The 16,635-nt window shown below is 29.9% G+C and overlaps 1 long non-coding RNA gene across 1 annotated transcript; it reads left to right on the forward strand.

Moving 5' to 3' along the window:
• The first annotated feature begins 10,766 nt into the window (after positions 1-10,766).
• LOC147816627 (uncharacterized) lies at positions 10,767-16,189 on the forward strand. Its single transcript, XR_015435611.1, has 3 exons — positions 10,767-10,938; positions 12,815-12,874; positions 16,076-16,189. It is a non-coding gene; the product is annotated as an uncharacterized LOC147816627 (long non-coding RNA).
• The last annotated feature ends 446 nt before the right edge of the window (positions 16,190-16,635 follow it).

The raw sequence follows: 16,635 nt of genomic DNA on the forward strand, positions 1-16,635 counted from the left end.
GGCTGAAGATTAATTTTTAAAACTGCGATACCGGGAAAGGGCTAATTTTTATTTATTTATTCTATAATATTTTTTTTTAATATCTTTTTCAATATTTTTACGTGAATGAAGTGTTCAATGTATAAAAATTATTATTTTTCTTTGGGAAAGAGCGTATATTTGCTAAAAAACGGATAAATTTCGGCTCCGGAGACTCGCATACAAATCACCCCATATCTTCCTTTAATATTAACTTATAATTTTCAAACTCGGCAAGAGGGTGGAGTTTAATATACTAAACAATCGTACCAAAGAGAATTTTTATAGACATATCAGGGGGCCTACAATGGCCCATAATAGGTTCCATTAGGAACCCGCTTTAAAGTTCTTTAAGCTTGATATTGGCGGCAGTAGTGTGCGAGGCATAGCGTGGTGGCAAGCGCGATGGGCTAGTAAGCAAAGGGTCTGGGGATCGATACTGGCTGAAGATTAATTTTTAAAACTGCGATACCGGTCAAGGGCTAATTTTTATTTATTTATTCTATAATATTTTTTTAATATCTTTTTCAATATTTTTACCTGAATGAAGTGTTCAATGTATAAAAATTATTATTTTTCTTTGGGAAAGAGCGTATATTTGCTAAAAAACGGATGAATTTCAGTTCCGAAGCCTCGCATACGAATCACCCCGTATCTTCCTTTAATATTAACTTATAATTTTCTAACTCGGCAAGAGGGTGGAGTTTAATATACTAAACAATCGTACCAAAGAGAATTTTTATAGACAGATCAGGGGGCCTACAATGGCCCGTAAGAGGTTCCATTAGGTACCCGCTTTAAAGTTCTTTAAGCTTGATATTCGCGGCAGCTGTGTGTGAGGCATTGCGTGGTTGGAAGCGCGACGGGCTAGTAAGCAAAGGGTCTGGGGATCGATACTGGCCGAAGATTAATTTTTAAAACTGCGATACCGGTCAAGGGTTAATTTCTATGTATTTATTCTATAATATTTTTTTTATATCTTTTTCAATATTTTTACGTGAATGAAGTGTTCAATAAATAAAAATTATTATTATTCTTTGGGAAAGAGCGTATATTTGCTAAAAAACGGATGAATTTCAGTTCCGAAGCCTCGCATACGAATCACCCCATATCTTCCTTTAATATTAACTTATAATTTTCAAACTCGGCAAGAGGGTGGAGTTTAATATACTAAACAATCGTACCAAAGAGAATTTTTATAGACCTATCAGGGGGCCTACAATGGCCCATAATAGGTTCCATTAGGTACCCGCTTTAAAGTTCTTTAAGATTGATATTCGCGGCAGCAGTGTGTGAGGCATAGCGTGGTTGGAAGCGCGTCGGGCTAGTAAGCAAATGGTCTGGGGATCGATTCTGGCCGAAGAGTAACTTTTAAGACTGCGATACCGGACAAGGGTTAATTTTTATTTATTTATTCTATAATATTTTTTTAATATCTTTTTCAATATTTTTACGTGAATGAAGTGTTCAATGTGTAAAAAGTATTATTTTTCTTTGGGAAAGAGCGAATATTGGCTAAAAAACGGATAAATTTCGGCTCCGGAGACTCGCATACGAATCACCCCGTATCTTCCTTTAATATTAACTTATAATTTTCAAACTCGGCAAGAGGGTGGAGTTTAATATACTAAACAATCGTACCAAAGAGAATTTTTATAGACCTATCAGGGGGCCTACAATGGCCCATAATAGGTTCCATTAGGAACCCGCTTTAAAGTTCTTTAAGCTTGATATTCGCGGCAGCAGTGTGTGAGGCATAGCGTGGTTGGAAGCGCGTCGGCCTAGTAAGCAAATGGTCTGGGGATCGATTCTGGCTGAAGATTAATTTTTAAAACTGCGATACCGGTCAAGGGCTAATTTTTATTTATTTATTCTATAATATTTTTTTTAATATCTTTTTCAATATTTTTACGTGAATGAAGTGTTCAATGTATAAAAATTATTATTTTTCTTTGGGAAAGAGCGTATATTTGCTAAAAAACGGATGAATTTCAGTTCCGAAGCCTCGCATACAAATCACCCCATATCTTCCTTTAATATTAACTTATAATTTTCAAACTCGGCAAGAGGGTGGAGTTTAATATACTAAACAATCGTACCAAAGAGAATTTTTATAGACCTATCAGGGGGCCTACAATGGCCCATAATAGGTTCCATTAGGAACCCGCTTTAAAGTTCTTTAAGCTTGATATTCGCGGCAGCAGTGTGTGAGGCATAGCGTGGTTGGAAGCGCGTCGGCCTAGTAAGCAAATGGTCTGGGGATCGATTCTGGCTGAAGATTAATTTTTAAAACTGCGATACCGGTCAAGGGCTAATTTTTATTTATTTATTCTATAATATTTTTTTTTATATCTTTTTCAATATTTTTACGTGAATGAAGTGTTCAATGTATAAAAATTATTATTTTTCTTTGGGAAAGAGCGTATATTTGCTAAAAAACGGATAAATTTCGGTTCCGAAGCCTCGCATACAAATCACCCCATATCTTCCTTTAATATTAACTTATAATTTTCAAACTCGGCAAGAGGGTGGAGTTTAATATACTAAACAATCGTACCAAAGAGAATTTTTATAGACATATCAGGGGGCCTACAATGGCCCATAATAGGTTCCATTAGGAACCCGCTTTAAAGTTCTTTAAGCTTGATATTGGCGGCAGTAGTGTGCGAGGCATAGCGTGGTGGCAAGCGCGATGGGCTAGTAAGCAAAGGGTCTGGGGATCGATACTGGCTGAAGATTAATTTTTAAAACTGCGATACCGGTCAAGGGCTAATTTTTATTTATTTATTCTATAATATTTTTTTTATATCTTTTTCAATATTTTTACCTGAATGAAGTGTTCAATGTATAAAAATTATTATTTTTCTTTGGGAAAGAGCGTATATTTGCTAAAAAACGGATGAATTTCAGTTCCGAAGCCTCGCATACGAATCACCCCGTATCTTCCTTTAATATTAACTTATAATTTTCAAACTCGGCAAGAGGGTGGAGTTTAATATACTAAACAATCGTACCAAAGAGAATTTTTATAGACAGATCAGGGGGCCTACTATGGCCCATATCAGGTTCCATTAGGTACCCGCCTTAAAGTCCTTTAAGCTTGATATTCGCGGCAGCAGTGTGTGAGGCATAGCGTGGTTGGAAGCGCGACGGGCTAGTAAGCAAATGGTCTGGGGATCGATACTGGCCAAAGAGAAACTTTTAAAACTGCGATACCGGACAAGGGTTAATTTTTATTTATTTATTCTATAATATTTTTTTAATATCTTTTTCAATATTTTTACGTGAATGAAGTGTTCAATGTATAAAAATTATTATTTTTCTTTAGGAAAGAGCGAATATTGGCTAAAAAACGGATAAATTTCGGTTCCGAAGCCTCGCATACGAATCACCCCGAATCTTCCTTTAATATTAACTTATAATTTTCAAACTCGGCAAGAGGGTGCAGTTTAACATACTATACAATCGTACCGAAGAAAATTTTTATAGATATATCAGGGGGCCTACAATGGCCCGTAAGAGGTTCCATTAGGTACCCGCTTTAAAGTTCTTTAAGCTTGATATTCGCGGCAGCAGTGTGTGAGGCATAGCGTGGTTGGAAGCGCTTGAAGAAAATTTGTGAAACCATTGGTGAAAAGATAACCGGTTAAAGTGCACCATTGTAAACTATCTAAACAGAGTTTGGAAAGGGAACTATTCTATACAAAGGTAAAGTTTGAAAAGTCATAGGAAATAAAATGTAATTGATAACAAAAAATTATACAATTAAAGACACTGTTCACAACAAATTCGTAAATTTGCTTCCGTTCATCCGCTTCTTGAAAATTCTTGTCCAGGAAAAGGCGTCGATGAGAGAGGTATTGTCGAGCATAAAAGACGATGTAAACTCCGCAGGAAGACGCGTCATCTTGGTGGTTGTAAGCGTTGCGAGGTTTCACGATGCATCCTTTCAGCTTTTCATTCGTAACAACGGTATTCAAAACGTGTCGCAGTATTTTTCTCAAAACAGCATCGATGGGCAGCGGGTTGTCGACTGGATCGCAGACTAATAGTTGACGTTCTCCATAGCTTGCTTCGTAAATTCCTAGCATCCAGTGCTCGCCTCTATCCATTTGAGCTCTCTTGTGAATGGGAATGAGTAGCACGTCGAATCCTTGTTGAACGCCGTATAGATAGTTGGAAGTCTTGTTCTGGTCGCTGATATCGTTGAGAAGAGCCATTCCTTCATAAGCGCCATTCGCTGTTGTAACGTAGAAGCGTGCGACAAATTCAGGGTGAAGTACGGCAACTTTGGCGGTCGGGTAAGCTTGTTCGGCGTAATGGAGAAGCATTCTGACAATGACGGTATCTTCTAGTTGTCCATTTGCAGGTAGAATTGAGTTGATCGCTTGTTGTTCCAAAATTCCGGCTCCTTGAAGAATTTCATGTAGAGGTGCGTTCTGCATGTTGAAAATGTAGCTTGAAATCGGACGAATGTTGAAATGTCGGACTTCGTTGACGGTGATTTTAACACAAAAGTTAAACTTTTCTCCACTTTGATAAATGTAAACTAATGCGAACCTTACAATTAAATTATTAATTCCTTCGTATATTATTGGTTTAAGTTGTCGAAAATTAATATTTCAATTGTAAGGTTCGCATTAGCATACATTTATAAGAGTGGAGAAAAGTATCTATAGCCATTATGGCGAACTAATAAAGTTTGAAAATATCCTATCTGTAACTCCGAACTGCTCGACTGTAGCGCTTCAAAACCGGCGCCAATCGATTCCTCGTGGCCAAAAACCCCAGACCCCCAAGTTTACCGGAGTTTATTAATTCTGGGGCGATTTTCGACTTGGCAACCATTCCTCGTATTATAGTATAAGATAAACATTAGCACTTAATCTTTTAAACCAGTAATGCTAGATACAATAAGTGTTAGTTTATTAGATACTGAACAAAACTGATATTATTAGGATAAATATAGCGCAATATATTTTATTAAATTATTTTTTATCAACCATAAATTAAAATTTGATGCGTAATTAAGTTGATTTCCAAATGAATCTTCGACAACGAAATTCTGTTCCCCTGAAATATTGATCTAGTATAAAATAAAATTATTTAGAGTTTCATTATTCAAAAAAAATATTAAAAATGTTAAAAAAAATTAGTGAGACAAAACTTAAAACCAGGAAATTTTAGGAAAAAACGAACATAGAAAGAGTCTATAAAAAACACTTAAAATGTCCGTGAATAAAATCGCCGTCAAAAACAATTATAGTTCCTAGGACAAAAGTTACCTAAAACTTGTTTTTCAAAGCTTTTTTCTCTTAGGGACGCAAACGATTTCCTAATTTGAGTTAAGGGTTTCGTGATGAAATTCAAATTTGTGGTTTCGTACATTTTAAAAAACTTGTATTGGTCATAACTTTTAATGGTGGAAGAGTTAACGATTCGTTTTGTTAAAGCAGCGTATGCTGTAAGAATTTTATGAAGTGAGCCTATGTTTTGGGGCAAAATTTCCTTCTTGATTAATTTTGCAAAATCTTGTTTTACCCATATTTTTTCTAGTTTCAATAATGAAACTTTTTTTGTTGAGCCAACAGATTTCTACAATTTTCGGCAAAATTTAACAGGTTTTTATGTAATAAATCAGCTAAAACTTGTTTCTGACATACTTTTTTTATTGATAGGTGGGCTTACAAAACTCTTTGCTAGGATAGCGAGTTCCTACAATGAGCCAATGTTGTACCCTTGCTGCCGGGCTGACCGTAGGATGTTTTCGTGGTTTTCTACTCCATATAACTCAAATGTGGGTCAGTTCCATTAAAAAGTCCTTCCCGAAGGTTAGTTTGTTGCAATGCTTGACCGCATATTGGAGCTGACATTGGCTACGGATTCAACGTTCAAGGAGGGCTGGAAAATAAAATGAGCTGATGTTTAAAGGTAAAATATTGTGCTTTATTTGTCAAAAGTTAGCTAAAACTTATTTTGGCACTTATCGCGGGCTAACGTCTGTAGGTTAAATGCAAATTTGTTGTATTTGGGTCATAAATTGTATATCTAGGGAAGGGAATTTCTTTCTCACTGCACCAATGTGATTTTCTTTGACAATTTTATTTTATAACCGTCGTTGAGCAGCAGACCCAATTTTGGATTAACAACTTCAAATGTTCAACTACGTAGCCTTATAATTTTGATCCCCAACCAGAAGACACGTGATCAAGTATTTGGAGAAATGTACCTTTATGGAGACTTTTTTTTTACAGAACTATCACTTATTTGCATTAAACTGAGAGGAAAACCTTCCACGGTTAATCTGACGGCAAGGGGACTCTAACCCATGATCCGTTTACCATTGAGGATATTTTTCGCCAGGACTAGGGTCGATGCATGCCGGTTGCGGAATTCGAATCGACCAGTCATCGTAAGAATTCGAACCCGTTTCACCTCATTACAAGGCAAGCGCTCTATGCTCTGAGCCATCAGGGCATTGAAACCATGTCTTATATATTGCCTTTAAATATACCAATTGTGTAATTTCCTTTAAAAAATTCTTTACTAGTAACACATTAAAACACGATATGAATAACTGGATCTCCGAGTAATAATTAAGCATAAAACTATACTTTGTAAGAGTAAAAGTTGGTTACGTGTAAAAGCCAACATGAGAAAAAAAAATGCTTAATAGGTCAGATCTTAGTAATTCGGATCTTAGGTTCAAAATAAGTAATTGGTTATAATTTAATAGATTTTATCTTGCTCTCTTTTTCTGAAATCTTTCGTCTTCTCATCCAGTGAATTACTTTTTCTCGACAAAGCCAACCAATCACTCATTTTCTTGAATCGCTAACAACAAAATAGTTACAATTGTTGCATTGATGCTAATTTTCTGTATTTCATTTTAACCATTTTAGCATATTTTATTGAAAAGAAAAAGGTTCTTTTATGAATCAACTAGATGTTAACATTAAATGTTTCTGTTAATAACTATTTGATTTTTGGTTCAAAATTCGAATTGTGTATTAATCATAATGTCGAGAGTTCGTAAATGTTGCTTACATTCCAGAGATGATATTTTCGAAACTGTTTCTCCTTTTACCCTAAAAAGCTGGCAAATACCAAGGAATGTATGAAAAAGGTACTAAATGATTTTTAAACTTAGAATAGAAATTTTTGTTAATTATATTTGTTTATTAGAAAGAAGGAAAGCGAAGCCTTTTTTTTTTTTGTTCTGCACTGAACAGGTTTCAAGTTGAGCAACCAGATGACCAAAATTTTAAACTTAATATTAAGTGAAAAAGGTATCATTTCCAAGGTAAAATATTTAAGAATTAGAAATAATGACTTATACCTTAATATCAGTTTTCATTAAGTTAGACAATTAATTAAAGGGCAACATCATTTGAAATTTTTAACTGTGGTAAGTGAATTTTTGACAAAGTACAGTTTTTTTTTTAAAAAAAATTCACACTAATATTGGAAAATGGAAGAAATAATAATTAAAGTGAACTGTAACAAAACAGGTTATTAACAGACACAAATGTGTAGAAACATTTCACACTTTGATTTACAAAAAGCAATTCTCATACACTTATGTTTCTTGGTATCGCACATAAAATATCATAATTAATCATACTGTGCAACTAATATTTAACAAAATTAAATTATTTTTCTGTTTTTTTGTCTATTTAAAGCAAGATTTTGATGATAATAAGTATTTTTATTGCAAATTAATAATTGTTTTTGCATCAGACACCACAGTTTTTATTTTAATTACATTTGTTTTAATTTATTTCCATCTCTTATTTTGCTTTTTTTATGAAAAGAAATATGAATAGAAACCAATAGAAACCATCTAAATATTCCCTTAGATTAATTTAATTCACTTCAATAACCTAATAAAATTTGTTTAACTATGCTGTATTTTAAGTTATAATATAAATAACTTGAAATTGATCAATAAGGTTTTTATATATATTTTTTTATTTTAAGTTAATTTGCTTATTTATTCGTTGTAAGCAACTCAGTTTTACATTTTTGAGAAACAGTTCAACTTTATTTAGAACATTTTGAATCAATAATTTAACTTAGATCTTGAAAAATTTATGTATTTGGAGAAAAAAAAATTCAGAACATTCTGTAGTTATTTATTTTTTTGAGTAAACAAAAGGGATTTTTTTTTTAAATCATGAACCTACTTGCATATCAAACTACAACAATATCACGCTTCCTATTCAATTATTAGGTAATTGGGATAAAACATTTTTAGTAGTTATTGGTCCTGTAATAGGCAAATGAAACTGGAAAAGGGGTATTAAAAAAGAATAAAAATGTATTCTGGAATTCACATAAGAAAATTTTTTCGTAAATTTGGTTCATGTCTAATGCTACAACCAGGGACATATACTCTTTCACGTTCACTGTTAGCTACACCACCAAATGCAAGTAAAAGGTAGATCTGTTAATACTGTCTGCCTTGAAACATCATTGTAAGAACTGTACAAAAGGATCATTTAATTTTATGCAGGCAATTAATAAAGCTATTATTTTTCCTGTGCTTTCTTTTTTTACCAGAAAAAAATTATTATAGACTAACAATACAGTAAAATAATTTGTCCCCTTTTAATATACAGTGACATCTTTTTCAATAGATTTTTTTTATTGTATATAAAAATAATGCATCTTCTTGGCATTTTTTCTATATTTCTTTATTAAAAAAAAGAAAGAAAAATTCAGCAACCGTTTTTTTTATTCCAGGATTTTTAAAATTATTAAGTTTAAGGAAATATTGCTTAAATATGAGTTTTATTTACATCGTTGTTAATATACCTTGCACAATTAAAATTAATGATTTTTCAACTTACTTTTACAAGAGGGAAAATGTATAGTACTCATTGATCCATCCATTCCAACTGGAAATAGAAGGCAAGTTTAATTTTTTTGGGGTCACTGTATTTGCTACATTTGTGCAAAAACTACCAAACTAACACTTTAAAACATTTCTTATTCGCTAAAAGTAATATATTCTAGAAGCTAAACATATTATTTTTTTTACAACTATCCAAGATGATATATTAAAAAAACAACATTTTAAATAAAATACTTTATAATATTGACACCTTTCTTGTACCCACCTGCACTTTATGAGAAAAGAAAACACGCTGACCTGGAAGTTTTAAGATTCTTACTGGAAAACCTGGAAAAATCAGGGAAATTTGAAACCTGACTTAAGTGGCCACCTAGTTTTTAGCACATTATCAAAAAGTTCAAGTTCTGCTTTTATTTATTTCAAAATAATTTAACAAAAAAAAAACTTTATTTTTAAAAAAAATATATTTCGATAAATTTTATTCTTTGCACTATATGCCATAAATTGATTTGGAATTTTTAAAACATATTATTTTTTTAAAAAAACAGTTCTATCCTATTTTGTTAATTGAGTATGTTTTTTTTCCTTAACAGGTTGATGCTATGAAAAAAACAGAAAGAGGAACGAGAAATGGAATTAGAGGTTTGTTGTTAAAAATTTAAATTGATTTTGTCAAATATTTAGTCTTTTAATTTGTTAAGATTAATTGAAAGATTTTATTTCAGAATATTGATACTAAATTTAGAATATGTTATTGTTTGAACAATTAAATTTATGCTTATTTAGAAACAAGAAAAGGAACAGAATGAAAAGCAGGTGGAATTGAATGAGTTAAGGAAAGAAGAGTCTCAGATGGAAAGCAAACTCAATTAAAGCAAAACTGAACTTGATGCATTGACTTCTTCTTTACAAAGTAATACCCTTCAGATAAGTCAAGTAAATAATTTTACATTACTGGATATTGTTTATTAAATTTTAGCTTATTTTTAAAAACACTAGTAATTATAAAAGACAAATAATCCACTTTAATGTGATATCAATAGTAAATTAAAAACAATGCATGAAAACACAAATGCATCATTCTCGCTCAATCTAATATTTTCTCCATTTCATTTTCCTTATTTGGTTCGAAGAATGAGTTTGAGGCACTGAAATTTATCCACTGTAAAAAACACAATAATACCTTTATACTTGTCTCATTTGTTATTTATTTATTTATTATTTTAAATAAATTTAAAGCTCATTTTATAATTTGCTTTTTATGGAGAAGAAAAAGAAGTAAGCACAGACTTATTTTATCCTTTTTCTATTTACTTTTTTTTCAAAATAAATTTCAAGCTTATGTAAGCAATTTTATTTTTTGTATATTTGATAAACTGATAATTCACGAAAATTGTACTTATTATGTATTCCTACGCTATGATCTTGAATTACATCCTCTGCTGCATTATTATGTTCTTGAAAATTGAACTTTAAACTACTTGTTGAAAAAACATGGCAGCTTAAAATATTTACAACTTAATTCGTCTTAGTAGATGTTTTGTTGAAAACAATTAAAGTTGCCTCGTTTGTGTATTTTTGTCCAGATTAAAATTAAAAATGATCAAATACAAGACCAAATACAATACAGCACAGGCCAATGAGTGAAGCTATCAAGGATATGGATAAGCAATTTAATTTTTGTCTGTCTGTTAAAGTGATAATTCACTAAAATTGTAATTATTATACTCCTTGGCTACACTTTTCAATTATGTCCTTTTGCTGCATTTGTAAGTTTTTGAAAATCAAGTTCTTAATGATAAACTTGATATCTTAAAATACTTGATTTTAATGTAGATTGCTTTGTTGAAGACAATTACTTAACATTCCTTGTTTCTTTTCTTTTTTTCTAGATTAAAATTAAAATTGACCAAATACAAGAGCAACATAGCTTAAATGAGTGAAGCTATCAAGGATATGAATAATGTGGTTTCTTTTGGTGATTTCCGAAATATATCAGACTTTACTTTGAATGGCTTTTCTACACCTAATGATGACAGAACCTATATTTCACCAACATATAAGTATGCATTTAGTTTTGATTAGATTATTTATCACTTAGAAAAATGCATTGTGTTTATCTTTCGTTCAGATCATAAAGGTCCATGTAAGTTTTAATTATTATAATTTGTTTACATATATAAAAGAAATTCTAATTTCAACTAATAAATACAATTCTTACATTTCTGTTCTAATTTTAAACTGTATAATTTTTAAAAATAATTAAGTATAATTTTTAAAAATGATAATTAATCTAAGTGATAGAGGCAATCCCTTTATTTTACAAGATAGCAAATTTCTGGTATGTTGGGAGTATATGTCGTTTACAGAAACCTAAGATAAAAGCTTTTAAAATTTAAAAAACATTAAAAAAAAAAGTCAAGTCTCCAAAATTTTTCATTCAAACCATCACTGCTAACTTATTGATTCCAACACATATGATGTTCTTGAATCTTAAAATTTTTCGCTTTATGCTATATTTAAAAATGTTTTTTCATCATGTTTTATTTTTGAAATACTCCTGAAAAAAATATTTTGATTTTTTATATTTTTCATGTTTTTTTTCCAGTCATAAGTATTGTTTTTAAAAGAAAACCTTAATATGCAAAATATTATGAAAGAAAATGAAAATTAATTATATATAACATATTAAAATAGTTTTTGAAAGGGATAAATCCATACACAGTTATTCATATCTATCACATTGATTATAAATGCATCAATATCTCTCGATAAATTAATGTCCATCTTCACTACTGGTGTATAAGTAGAGTCCCTGATTTTTGTGAAATTTCAGGGGTTCAAAAATTTGATATATACATTTTGATATATGGTATTTTAATTATTCTACTCTTGTGTGTTTCCTTAAAAGACAACACCTTAGAGCGTCCCTTTTATTAATAAGTACTGGTCTCATGACTATGACCTAGTCATATTTAGTTAGTTTTGATGATTGTTACATTTGTGTTTGGTGCAGTATGACCAATTCTAATTCTTCTGCCATTAAGCTTTACATATATTGTAATCCATAAAAAAAAAGTTCGTATTATCGCCTATATGGGCTTTTATTTTGTTTTAACATTTTTTTTAAAATTTTTACTTTCTTATTTACTGAATGCATTGTATCATATTTCATACATTCAATGGTTTGTGTTACTTTCAAAAGTAAAAGGGGATAATTTTCTTGCTGAGCACGATTAAAAATATACACTGCAAGGGCAAAAATTCTTTTATGAGTCTGGGCTTTTCAGCTTTATTCAATGTTCAATCTTTTTTTTCTTTATATTCAAAAGGTAGTTTTCAAGTGCTTACTGTAATCAACTTTAAGAAAATAGTGAATTAACTATGAAGTGTTCGATATAATCACTTTACTGTTCCACAAATGTGCAAAAAGTGCCTGACTGCATCAGAGATGTATAAAAAATATGTTTTGTTTCAAAAAGTTAGTTTTCAGTTCATACATCATTTAATCCCTCTTCTAGAAACAAAAATGGTTTATATTTCTCAGAAAATATTTGTTTATACAATGATATTTATGAAATTTTTATTATTGTTGTTTTTTGTTATTGAATTGGCAGATGTTAAATTAGATTATACAAGCCTTAATTTATTAATTGTAATTATTTTTTCTTCATAAAATACATTAAATCGAATTTATACTTTACAAATTACCGAATTCATACAACTTTGTGTGTAACTTAATTTATTGGAAATTTGGATAATAATTTTTTTATAGGCTTAGTTTCTTCACACTACGAATATTAAAATCTATATAGTTTGTCTGAAAGTATTTGCAATTATTTTTATAGTAATACTTTGATTCTATATTAGACTGTATCAAACTGCATTTGTGATTTAGTTAGCTAAATAATTTTTATAAATGCATGAAATATTTTTAAGGTCTCAAAACCCTTTGATGAAGTTCAACCAGCTGTAACTACACCTCTCAATGATTTTCAGGTAATCATATTTTCCCATTTATTTCTTTGAAGAGAAATTTTTATATCTTTCTTATCTCTTTATATCTTTCGCTAAATCCCAGCAATAAATTCGTTATATGGAAAATTCGCTAAATAGAAAAATCACCTTTTGAAATACTTAAACGACGCAAAACAGGTTTCAAATTCATAAACACTAGACATAATTAAAATAGCAATTGATACACCTTTATCTTTCAAAGAAGTATTTGCTATTTATTCTATAAATCTTAACCATGAAAGAAATCTGCATGGAAAGCAAGCATAGAGCAAAGCGTTATCCAGTATTACACAATCATGTTACATTTTCAACTAAAAAGAAGCTAAATTTATGCACAAAACTATATCTGCATTTATTATAATAGTAATTTTAAACATGCATTACAACATGCGTTCTTAAGTTTAATTGTTACTGATAAAATCAGTTAATTTAGTCTGAATTTTTCGTTTGAAATGCAAACGAAAAGGGAAAGGGATTTTACTGCTCTCTCTAAAAGTAAAGTGGCTGCTAAATCAATTCAAGGGCATCCCCCCCCCCCATAAAATGCGGCAACAAGTTTGAAATGTTCTGAAATATTTTGGGAAATAGAGAAATTGGATCTCAAAGAAAAGCTCGTAAAATAGGAAATTCATTTCGCTATTTGGAAGTTATTTCTCGAAGAAATTTCCAAAATCTTCTTGGTTCCTCGAAAAAATTCGCAAAATAGAGAAATTCGCAAAAAGGGAAGTTCGTAAAATAGAAGTCCGACTGCAAATAATAATAGTTTTTTTATATCTCTGTAAACACATGCAATTATGTTTGTTTGGATTCTGTACATTTTTTTAGTTTATCATTTGTTGGAGTATTTTGCATTTAAATGTGTTTTTAGATTTAAGTATAGTTTTTACCATGCCTTAACTCTCTGGTCATCTCAATCTGAAATGCAAATACCTCGCTCAGATTGATCAAAAATTTGTTCCCAAACTTTCTTCTCCTCTTTCTCTGCACGTTATGACAGTCAACTCACCTTACCAATGCACAGTGGGCCAGCATCCAAGGTTTCGTGACCAAAATTAGTATTTCGATAAAATTTATTTCAAAATTTGGGGTTTTTATTTAGGGTTTTCATGTTCAGGTAAATTGAATTCATTGTTGAAATTTTGAAATACATTAAAAATACAAAAAAATACAAGATGGCGGCTGAAATAGGGCGAGCAAAAAAAATTTTTTTTTTATATAGTACGTTTAAATAATTAAATATAGCAATGAAAATATAATAATTTTCGTAATTTTATATTAAAAATGAAGAGCAAATTATATTTCCGAAGTAATATTACAAAACAACGCGAAAACATTAAAAAAAACATAATTTTTGCTTTTCGGTATATTTAGTCCCCCTTTGCAATATGGACAAAATGGGGCAGGTTTTTTCGAAAGAAGAAGCATCAAAGAAGAAAGACAACAAAGAAAAGTTTAGCTAATTACCTCGTGGAATTTTTTGGAGATAAGTTTCGAAAGTGATTCAAATATTGTAAAATGTCAAATGATAAGATATAAACTATAAGTTTGTCAAGAGTATTAACTAATCCAACAAATTGAAAAATTATACTATAATTTCAGACTAATTACTCTGATGAAAATGTAACAGAAAGGTGAAATTCCTATATATATTTCTGACATAAAAATTTAAAGGTTACATTAAAAAAATTTTTTAACATATTTTTCATTACATTGTACTCGTGTCGGTCCAAAGAATAAATTGTAATGTTTGGAGTGATTATGAATACTTAATTTGAGCGAAATTAAAGCTGCCTAAACATATTTTAGTTGAAATTTAATTTTTGACTTTTGGCCAAAGATCATGGTCTTCTGGCCCACTGTGCAATGGTAAGTGCTAAGGAATTGAAACTGGAGACTTTTCAGTGACGAATGAAGGTTGTATTAAAAAAAATCTTTGCTTTCTGTTTTTTTTTTAAATCTCAATTCATTTTGTTGTTGAGAATTAAAATCAGAATACTTATTAAAAATATACCTCAAATTTTTTTTAAAATAAAAAGTTTTTTTTTTTATCTGGAGACAGTTTTTTTTTCCACTTCATAATTAAAAAACTTAATTTCTTTTTAAAATAAAGAGCTGATTTTATTCACATTTTAAGTTACTTTATTGTTTCCATAATGTGACATAATTATTTAATACTAATTAATATCATTTTCAAGATCTAAAATTTACGTTTCGTTTTTCTAATTTTTTTCTTTGAATATGTGGAAACGCATTACATGAATCAAATTTATACAGGCAAAAACTAAATTTATTTTAATTGTCTTCATAAAATGTTTATAGAATATATATTTGAAAATATTAAATTTTATATCCTTTTAAAGTGAAACGAGATTTTAATATTATAGTGGAGTGATAATGAGCTGTAAAGAATAAAATTCTAGCTCACCAGGTTTTAATAATTTCTTTCTTTCTGTATAGGAATAATAAATTGCGATTTTATAGATTCTATTTTACTTATGGACTCTAAAAACTTTTACTATGTGGCACCTGAAGAAATTCTGAATCTAATACAGATTGCATAAAGTGAATTTCAATTTTGTTCTTCTTCCTCTAACATTTAAAATATTTGACAGTACCTTCATACTTTGATAATTATAGATTATTTTCTCTCATAATTAATCTAACATGCTTTATCAATCATGAAAAAAATGAAAACAGTAGAAAAAAGCACCTTAATTAGCTGTTATATAAATTCAGATTCAATTGGATATCGGCGATTGAACCCAATTTTAATGAAGGTAATTTAATTGTTGTTGATAACAATTATTCAAAGCAAATTATATATTTTTTAAAACTAATTAATATACAATGTTTAATTTGAAGTTTTACTTAATATATTTTTAATTTTTAATTCAATTATATAATATATAGTAGTATTGTTACAATGTATCAACAAACAATAGTCTCTAATTGAAAATTATTATTTGCATATTATTACACCTCTGTATCCCTCTATTTACCCTCATAGCGGTGAAACCCTGAACAAATTTATAACACGTTTTAATCATAACTCCCCAAATTTTTACAAAAAAATTCAGGGTTGAAAGCGCAAAATGTTCCCATTCCTGTTATACTTTTTTTTTTCAATTATGTATATTTTATCGGTATTTCCTTCTCTTAAATGTTATATTGGTATCTTTCCAGGAGTATCCATTTAAAAGTAGTCATCCCTTCGAAGGTAAAACAAATGGATTTGCTAATGATCCATTTTCTGGTGAAGATCCGTTCAAATCTGGTAAGATGACGTCAATATTTAGATGAGTTTCCTAATTTCTTTATGTTTTTTCATGGAATTAGTTAACTGAAAGTACCATTTATGTTTCATTTATAAATTCATTTACATATATATATGTATATCTATATCTATATCATTCCATGGTCAATCTTCTATTTTTTTTTCTTCTGTTTTCCTTCAAATTGAAATATCAGATTATAAAGCAAAGCATTTTTTTGCAAATCTTCAGAGTAAATATATGCATATCTAAAAACACATGTCAATGTTTATATGGTATATTTGTAAATTTTAAAAAAAGTGTATGATTTTTCTTCCACCTTAAAATAACTTAACAATGAATGTGAACCAGCAGTATGTGAATAGGCGGTTCATAGCTATTGATATTAACAATTATACTGCTGACAATTTTATTATGGCTTGGAGACAACACTATAATTTTAATATATATATATATTTAAAGGCTTTTATT

Source organism: Parasteatoda tepidariorum, chromosome 1 (assembly GCF_982258835.1).
Source record: "Parasteatoda tepidariorum strain Cologne lab strain chromosome 1, Ptep-v5.0, whole genome shotgun sequence".
NCBI classification, from domain to species: domain Eukaryota; kingdom Metazoa; phylum Arthropoda; class Arachnida; order Araneae; family Theridiidae; genus Parasteatoda; species Parasteatoda tepidariorum.